The sequence below is a fragment of the Phalacrocorax aristotelis genome, chromosome 1 (assembly GCF_949628215.1).
Source record: "Phalacrocorax aristotelis chromosome 1, bGulAri2.1, whole genome shotgun sequence".
NCBI lineage: Eukaryota > Metazoa > Chordata > Aves > Suliformes > Phalacrocoracidae > Phalacrocorax > Phalacrocorax aristotelis.
Window position 1 is genome coordinate 160,133,391 of NC_134276.1, and position 9,877 is coordinate 160,143,267.

Consider the following 9,877-nt stretch of genomic DNA (forward strand, 5'->3'; position numbering starts at 1 on the left):
TTTTCAAAACTTGCTCTCATAATAATGCAATTAAATGGAACATTTCAGCCAATTAGTTTTATTTTCGGCAACGTAAACAGCAAATAAGCTTCAGTATTCAGTCAGAAAGGAAACTCACTGCCCCTGTTACATTACCACTAGTGTAGGCAGGGGTGGGGGAGGGGGAGAGACCCTGCACCAGCTAACCCTAACAGCCCTCACCCATCCTTGACCAGTTGTCTCTTTGGCTAAGCAAGCGGACTTCTCAGTGCCTTGCTTTGACCATGCACACCTCAGCTGCTCTACACTCTGTTGAGGTGAGGAGGTAAATTTTCATTTTTTCCTCAGGGTGGGCCATGGAAACATTTACTGGATCAGAAAACAGCACTACTTTGTAGCCCTTTTTCAGTGCCTCGCCAGCAGTGACTGACAGCTCATCGCCAAAGGAGGCTGAATGAGCCAGGAACAAAACAGAGAGAGGAGCGATTTACCTAGCAGCTCCTGCATAGAAGGATTAGCCACAAAACCCCTCTCTCCTCTGGGCTGAAAAATGCACTTTCATCCCTCTCAGACGTTGTCTGAAACAGGCAAACCTCCTCTGCCTCCTCCTCCTCTGCAGCAGACTGCAGTGGCATGTGCCACGGCCACCATGGCTTTAGTACCTTCTGGTTGTTACAGAGGACACAGACAATGGACCAAAATGAGCTGAGGAAAGGGGGTTGGGGCCACGGCTGAGGAAGAAAGAGTTCACGCAAATGAGTCACTTTTCAATTAATTAATCGGTTCTGCCTGTAAGACAGGTCCTCCCACCTTCTGCAGGAGTCCAACCATTTATAAAAGCTTTTAGTACGTCCTAAAGAGCATCTGTCTCTTAATGTATGAGCAGAAGCAATCTCAAGTCTGGCATTGCCTTAGCTTTCCAGTACTTGACTCTGCAGCCTCAGCTAATAATGTTCTTCAGACGGACTTTCCAGTATGTGATTTTATGGACAAAAAGCAGACAGTGCAATTGAAGAGAGGCCAGGTTGGCACACAACTACAGAAAAGTTGCTTTCCTACTACAAACTGCAAGGGAAAATAGAAAAAAAAAAACCCCATAATATAGCCAAACAATTTCCATAGTCTGTGGCAGCAGCACATCAGAAAATATAGAAATATGTTTAAAATGTCTGTGGTCATAAAACATGGGATAGCTTCCTGCAAATTTATTTGAAATACATGAAAGCGGCTATGTTAGGTGTCACCCAGGGGAACCACACCAGAGCTTTTCTGCCCCAAAGGCACAGGCAGCTTTAGCAGCTGGAGCTAACCTTTGGCTCAAGAGTGTGTAGTTGTGGGCCAGACCACAGAAAGACCTGCAGTCAGCTGCAGGTCAGAACTGTCCGTTTCCCTGAAGTCTGAGTTCTCGTGCCAATACGCGAGTGGAAATACCATGACTCAGAGAGCGCCTTAAGAAGGAAAAACACCCAAACCATACTTCTGCCCTGTATTCGGATGATTTATTCCTGTATGCATCTCGCCCCCCAGCAGAACCCCACATGCCCATGTAGCTTTGGAGATGTCCTGCCCTTAACCAAACCCTAATGGTGACTTGCTACTCCCCTCCAAAGAGCCTGTAATTCCCTGAGCCACAAGAGCCTCTCTCTTCCCCTGCATCTGCCACTTCAGCACTTAGCCCTTCTCTGGAGGGAGGCAGCAAGGAAGCTCTTAATGGGTCCCCATGGGACATCACAGGGAAGTCCAGGAGTGAGGAATAGCATCAGGCACATAATTCATGGCCTGCCTCAGGCAGAAGGGGGCAAACAACAAGATCAGCAACAACAACCTAAAAGCTCTTCTCTCTAGAGTGGATTAATAGGAGCTCCCACTGGAGCCTATTAAACAAAACAAAATGCTGAAAGCCTAGGAATATTGTGCACTTCATCATTTTCTCAGGATTCCCAGGGAGAGGATGGGGAAAGTTACAATGCTACCAAAGTGGAGGGAAGGAGCCTGGGAGAGGGCTGGCTCAGGAGCGGAGAGTACTGCCAGGAGAGAGGGGCTCATATCTCCTCAGAAAGTGGGTGAACATCTCCTTTGTGTGCCTGCAGGTGATATTTTTCCTTCTCTAGTCTGTACACAGATATCTTGTGCTCTCCCAAGATTTTGCAGGGTCTCCATGGACTGTTTGTTTGTTTTGCCATTCTGCCATCTGGCCAGCCTGACACGACTGTCCCTGGCAGAGGTTGAAATTGTCATGTATTGTCTAAATTTGGAAGTGACATTTTCCCCAAGTTTTGTAAGCAGAACTAACAAACCACTACAGTGCAATCTCTTACTCTCTCTTCATGGAGTTTGACCTGAATTTTAGCACTGACAAAGATGATAGGTTGACAGCACAGGTTGCAAGGATAATATCTCGAGTCTGCTCTGCTGATGTATCTTGCTCCTGCCCAGTATCTTCTCCTGCTAGCAAGACTTTTTTTCTACTTCTCCCACTCCTCTGTCAACAAAGAGTTTATTCTTCTCTTGGGATTCCCTTTGTATGCTCTCCTGCCATTCCTGTTCAGAACCTGAAAGAGAAATTCGATAATACAAACCATCCCAGTTCATCCTGAAATAATACTTCAGGTTTTGTCAGGCAAGATGCTGTTTGGCCCAGCAGGGCCTGGATCAGGATCAGTTCATTCCCTACACTGTGTGAGGTAAGTAGCATTTAGAGTATTTGACAGGAAAAAAAATGAATGATTGTCACTTTTCCTGTTATTAATTTTTTTAAAACTGCATGTCCAGGTGCTGCGAAGTCTGAAGTCTAAAGAAGGCAGGACAACTCTCAGCTTCTCTTGTGCTTTCTAGAATAAGTCACCTGAAAATAAGGTCTTTAGTGACCAACTTTTAACTGATTTTAATTTACTGGTTTTGTTTATAGATACTGTATGCTCTCTACAGCTTCCTGAGGAGGGAAAGTGGAAAGGGAGTTGCTGATCTCTTCTCCCTGGTATCCAGTGATAGGACACAAAGGAATGGTTCAAAGCTACAGCAGGGGACATTTGGGCTGGACATTAGGAAACACTTCTTTAACCGAGTGGGTGGTCAAACACTGGAACAGGCTTCCTGGAGAGGTGGTCAATGCCTCAAGCCTATCAATGTTTAAGAGGCATTTGGACAATATCCTTAATAACCTACTTTAACTTGGTGAGCCCTGAATTGGTCAGGCAGTTGGACTAGATGATCCTTGTAGATCCTTTCCAACTGAACTATTCTATTCTATTCTATTTTATTAATTTAATTTAATTTAATTTAATTTAATTTAATTTAATTTCATTTCATTTCATTTCATTTCATTTCATTTCATTTCTGTAATTCTTTCCCACCCTGCAAAGCTGGAGAAGCCCATATATGCAAAAAATCAAGGTTGTTCTTGGATTGCAAATCACGGGATTTACTGTGTCAAGTAACTGCAGGAGAATCTTTGCATGGAAATCAGGTGGATAAGAGTACCACTTAGCATTCTGTGACATCTTTTCACCATGCACCATGGGGATGACTCGAAGTGGAAGACAAGGATGAAACAATTTTCACTTCCCCACCCAAGCTGTTGCAGCCCCGGCATGGTGTCCCACAGGACGTGCTGCCCTCTCCTGCTTGGCTTTGAGAGGCAGAAATGGTTCAAGGAGTGATGACCTAATACTGGTCATTGAACATTGGATTAATTACCAGTAACTAAAGCACTGTTTCACAATACTGATTGCAAAGCCTATCATGTGAAAGGTGTGGACTGGTTAAAATCCATGCAGACTTTCAGAGCCAATTGGGAACTTTATGACACAGTAAAGCTTTTTTCTTGTGGAAATCAGAGCAATTTTAGAGAAAGTTAAGGTTGGCAAACCTGTACACACTGAAATCTGTGACCATCCCAGATGGATAAAAGCCCTGGTAAGTATGCAATACAGAATTCATTATTCCCACATAAATCATCTATGCAATAACTGCTTTCTTGGATACCTCACAGACTAGACTGCTGGATTTGAGAAAAATAGCTATGCAAATAGTGAAAAAGCCTTTGAAAAAAGTGGGTGTAAAAATATAATATGACTAGGTTGTTAACTATGCCTCCTGTTAATCAGAACAGACAGCAGACTTAGAAAAAGCATACAAAATATAACTTTTCCTGAATGTTTGTCAGCAAACAACTGATTTTTCCAGTTGCATCTAGAGGACCAGAAAACTGGGTCAGTGGCAAGCACATACATTTGCTCTGCACACGCAGAGCACTACACCACCAGAATGGTGGTGTTTGGATTCACTATTCATTTAAAAGAAAAACAAACAACAACAAAAAAAAACCCCACACACATACAAAAACAACCAACCAAAGATTATGAAATTCTTGAAACTTGTTGTTCCAATCATTTTAAAAAGGTACTTTTTCCATGTTTGAGATTACTTCTTTATTTAAAAATATATTAATTATGGTGAAAAAATAATTGAAAGCAATACAAAGCATTTTATTTTTATTAAAATGAAATGTTTTTCTTGATCTGAGGCCAATAAGCTGAAAAAAACCCTTTTTTGCAGTCCTTGAGAGTTTGACTTTTTCTTCTGATTTGGTGTAGGAGCATCTCTTGAAATCTTAGAATACCCCCAGTACAAGAAGGCAACTTCCCATGAAACTGTATCCAGAAGGTGAATGACTCTAGACCAGTCATCTCAGGAATGAGACAATGGTTGGCAGCTCCACCCCATTTAGTATAGCCTAAACGTTTCCCATACAGCCAGGACACTGATGGTCATCCTCACTGACTTCCTACTGCTAGGCTTACTTGGTTTGTGTGTGCTTTTTGTCATATAAGCACATTGAAAAAGCTGTCTATCAAAAAAAAAAAACCCAGCCCACTGCACACACAGTTAAGAACACATGACAAAAAAGGTCAGTCTCACATTCTCAATATGTGCATTCCATGGTCAATTTGAAGGCTGGGCAGGGTATTGTATTCTAGACACCTAACTTTCAGAAAATTAATATCTACACTACTTCTTGAGGCTTTCTCTCTTGAAAATGTAGACACAAGTGCCTCCCGAGGGAGGTTAGGAACACCTCTCTCAGGCATTTACCTGAGACTAGCTTGAACTTCCCATTTGGAAGTGCCAGCCTCCTCCCCATTGGCAAATGAGACAGTTTTCCATGTCACTGTTTAAAATATTAACTCCTGCCTGGCATCTCCATAATGGAAAATGCAGTGAAGGCCTAATTCTTTAATTGCAGATACTGCTACAAAACAACAGCAGTTCAGCATAGCACTAGCGATTCACGGGAGGATTCAGTGCCTTCTCCACATCTAGGTGATGAAGAACCATTCTGGGACACAAGAAGTTCACTTTCATGCATCACTATGTACACTTATTCACTACCAAACCTCAACCAATTTGAAATATTGAGCTAGAGGTCATGGATTTTCTGTTTTACCCTGTTATAAATTCCTGGAGCTTTTCTTTTTTTCCCCTGAAAAATTGTTTTTATTTCTGTACATGTAGCCTTTACAGCCTTCTTCAGTAGGTGGGGAGAGAACTGTCGTTCTTCCTATGTTTGCAAGGATGGGCTACATCAAGCACTTCTTTATTTTTAACTTTCTGTCAGCTGGACAGCAGATGGATCAAAGCCAGTTTATAGCCGTGCCGGACAGTTCTCCATGGGAATTGCCACTCAGAGGCCTGAATTGCTATGAAGAGGACAACCTTTGATCTCTCCAGCCCTACCCACATATAACAGCTCCTGCTCTGTTTGAAGCAAAGAGCCAGGCTCCCCATCATGGATTAACTAAAGATTTTTCATAGAAAAACCTCTACAAAGGTCTTGAGAGGCCTGGCAGGGGAGAGGAAGCATTATGAAATATAAGAATGGATTAAACAGAGGGTGAAGTTGCTAAAAACCACCTCTAAGCTGTGTAATCGGTGACCTGAACTCAAACTGAGTGTGTGCTTCCTCTCTTGCAGTCCTGCTGCTGCTGTTGTTATTATTTTTGGCCTGGGAGAAATATCTTTCTGAGTCCATTTCACCTTGATGGATTATGATGCCATTTTAAATGTCAATTGATAATAATTGTGCCATAAAGGAAACCATAATAAATGTTATCCGTTTAAACCTACAGTGTCCCTTTTATTAATTTTCTAAATTATGAGCTCGTTGAGAAATCTACGGAGACAACAGGGCTAATAAATCTGAGGTTAAAATTACTCCAGAAGGCAGGCTGCATGGGCTTTCTGCTAGATCATTGCCAGCTGTTGAACTTTGAGAAGATCAGAGCAACTCAGCTGTCACTGGGGAGATTGTCAGAGTCCAGTAAGGCATAAAGGACGGAAAACAACCCACAAGGACATGAGGCTCCAGAGGTGATGTGGGCAATTTGCAGCTGGACTGTTGCTGGCAACTGCTGGTGCACCTATGCACCAGAGCCCCTGACTGCCTGAGCTCATAGCCTTGCTCTCAACAGCTCACTGAGCACAAGCCCTTGGAGATGAGGTGTTGTGAGCTGCAGCATCCATGCTGTACATAACACTGGACAGCTCTGACTGTAAGTCACATACAAAACTGGGAGCTTAAAGATGTTTCAGAGGCATCGGGTGGAATGTCATCCCATTATCGTCTTTATCCAGAGGAAGAGACCAGTGGGGCAGGAACAGTCATGCTTCCTGACTGATAGCATAAATACAATTATTCTTCTTCTTCAAGACAAGCAATATAGGACAAAAAATTCCCCAGTAATGATCCCAAGTTGATTTCAAGTCCCCACATCCAGCATTTTTCTCTTTCTGAAAGCGCACCATATTTTAAAAACCTCACAGGCTTTACAGACCTCTAGATTTGCCTGGCACAGGCAGGACAAGTTGAGAAAATCAACACAGCATGATTTTGTTCTAGACAGCTGCCTTCTGGTGTAAAGAGTTGCTTTCAGAGCTCAGCAACCCCAGGGGAAGATTTGTTTCCTGCCTCAAGAAATTTATAGACTAAATTAGACAGGTAGCACAATAATTGTAACAAATGAGAATCATCTGCATTTCCAGGTCAAGCAGAAATGTAAAAATATCCCCAAACTACCCTACAAAAGCCATCATATTACAGCTTGGCAGAAAAATAACTTCTTCATCCTTTGGTAACTTAAAAGTAAATCAGTTCTTGTTTTGAACATAAATAATTTGTTACATTTCAGCAACTTGATCATTTTAAAAAGGGGGTCAACTGAACTATTTTAATTTGCAAAATGTTAATTTGTGTTTCAAGCTTCTATTTTTTGCCACTCATCTTTATTTTAACATAATACAAAGCAAAGAAATTCCAAACTAGTAGTTATTCCAAAGAAAGTACTTAATGTTTTTAGTTAATGAAATAGTATTTATCACTATTTTTCCATTTTTGTATTTAAAAAATTAAAATGTTCAAGTCTTTTAGTATTACTTAAACATTTTGATATCAAATTGTATTTTTTACAAAGAAACTTTTGTACACAAAACGTGGAATTTATGCATCATTACACTGCTGCTCTCAAATCCCCCCTTTCAAGAGTTGTCACTTATCCACCCTGTTTCCTACTTTACTGATTGTTGTGCTTTTCTATATAGAAGAACAAAAATATATTCCTTAGTTGGCATTGCCTTCAGTTTTAATAACAAGAACAATACAATAAGATGGAACAAAAATAAAGCCTTCACAAGGAAGCTTTCAAGCTGTAAATTTGCATGTGCACATCTCATTTAAACGCACACAGAAAATCAGCTTGTCCCTGTGAGCAGCAAGGAGGTTTAAAGTCACAGACTAGGACAGAATAGTTATACAAACATGCACGGTTTGATTTTCTGACATGGGACTACAGTGTTGTCTCAGCAGGTGCCTACGCAGAGCGAGTTGGTGGCGGTAGAGACAGGCAGCATATACCCTCTGAATATGGAGCTACTCTGGTTTCACTTACATCAATGTGATCATTTAATAAAGGTATTTCACTGAGATGAAAACTTGGAGTGTGCCTGTCTCAGGTCTCTTTTCTTCAGAAAATTTTTAGTGCAGAGGCACAGGGATTTCTTTGGGAGCTGGTGTGAGCATTCATAGAGACATAAGTGCTGGAATGTTGCATTTCTTGCTTTCAAAATGGTGTGTATTTAACTCAACAAAAATGGAGCAAGAGCAAAAAGGAGGGATAGGAGTTGTACTTTTTGCCCTGAAAGTCTCTAGGCTAAATTACCCAGCCAGTGACCTTCAAAGGTACGAGTCCTCTCATAAGGAGGGTTAGGGCCTATCAGACTTCCCAGTGAAATCCTCCTCCACCTCCCCCTGCAGCAAGAAATGAGCTCCTTGGACACAAAGAGGCTTTAATAAACCAAAGCCAAATCTTTCCACAGCAAAGGAAAATGTGTCTTTTCTTGGGCTTCACTTGGCAACTGAAGCAGACAAATCCATGGGCTCCACTCCTTCACCTACATAGAGCCTTTGGAAAAATGGACAGCAGGGGAGGCTTAAAAAACAGAGGCTCCTGGTCCCTAGAGCTCGTTGCCCTGTGCCTGAAAGCTTTCAGACAAACGGTAGCACAGTGAACATCAGATTGTCCAGGCACTGTCATAAATGCTAAATGAATACACTGGAGGTTGAGTCAAGGACGTTCAACTCATGACATCTGGGAAGTGAGTAAGATTTGAAGCCATTGCTTTATAGGAAGCCAGTAAAAGCAAGAAGAGTGGCCCTTTTTTTAGTGCCTTAGGCAAGTTGAGTAGGGAAAGTAAGGCATTTGTAAAAGAATGCGTCGAGTTTCTCCTTGTACTTTTCATGGGTTTTGAACCAGGAATCACAAGGAAAAGGGGAACCGTGTTATTAAACAGGCAGTTTTCATCCAGGGTGTAGATTCAAAGCATCTGTCTTTCCCTTCCCTCTGCATACTGATTGCACACTCACCTCTTCTCAGCCCATAAATTACCCAATCTCCCATTCTGCCTAAGCAGGGAAGGGGAAGACATCCCTCTTTGTGTGTCCAGCCAGAATTACGGGCACCGGCAGCAAAGCAGGAGAGGACAGCTTGGCCAGAGTGGCATCCCCCTGCGCACATAGATTGAAACAGAAAGGTATCCTCTTCTTGTGGAGAGGGCCACAAGACCTTTTGCACCCACAGAGCAGCTGCCACCTCATCATACACCAGGAAGGTGCGAGATCCTCCTTTACACAAACAGGTCCATTGAGCCACTAGGCAGAGGGATGCAAAGGGAACAAAGACAAGCACTTCCCAGTCTCTGCCCCATGCATTTCATCAGTGTGAAAGACACTCGCCTGTCTACCCTGTTGCCTGGGGAGAAGTGTGATTAATAAAATCAGATAATTAAATATTCTTCATCATGACTGGCTACATCATTTTTTACCTCTTTCATTGTTTCTTCCCCCACCGCCCCCACTGCTTTTCCAGTATCTCAAATCTCGAAAAAGCCGAAAGTCTTTCATCTTATCAGGTGTTGTTTATTGCCCCCTGGTTACACAGTAATTTTGGTTTCTGCTCCATGAAGAGGTCATATGATGGGATATCAGCTCAAGAACTGTCAGTTCATTGGACAAATAAGGCAGGGCCTGCCAATACAATTATAAGAGCCAGATAAGGAAGCCGCGGAGGAGAACCAGCAGGAGAGGGAGACGAAACTATAGCAATTTAAAAGGTGAGGGGCAATCCCAGAACAAGGCAAGAAATGCCAGTGGGGGCAGGGAAAGGGGAAGGAATGGGAGTGTATCTAACCACACATTCTTCCCAAAAGAAAAAGTAATGAGAAGATAGAAGTGGCTCAGGAGAGGAATCACTGGCATTCATCCACACTATCTGGCAAATCTTCTCCCCCTGTGGTGGATGCCTGACTGGGAGGCAAAGGAGGGTGGTGGTGATTATCAAACTAGCTT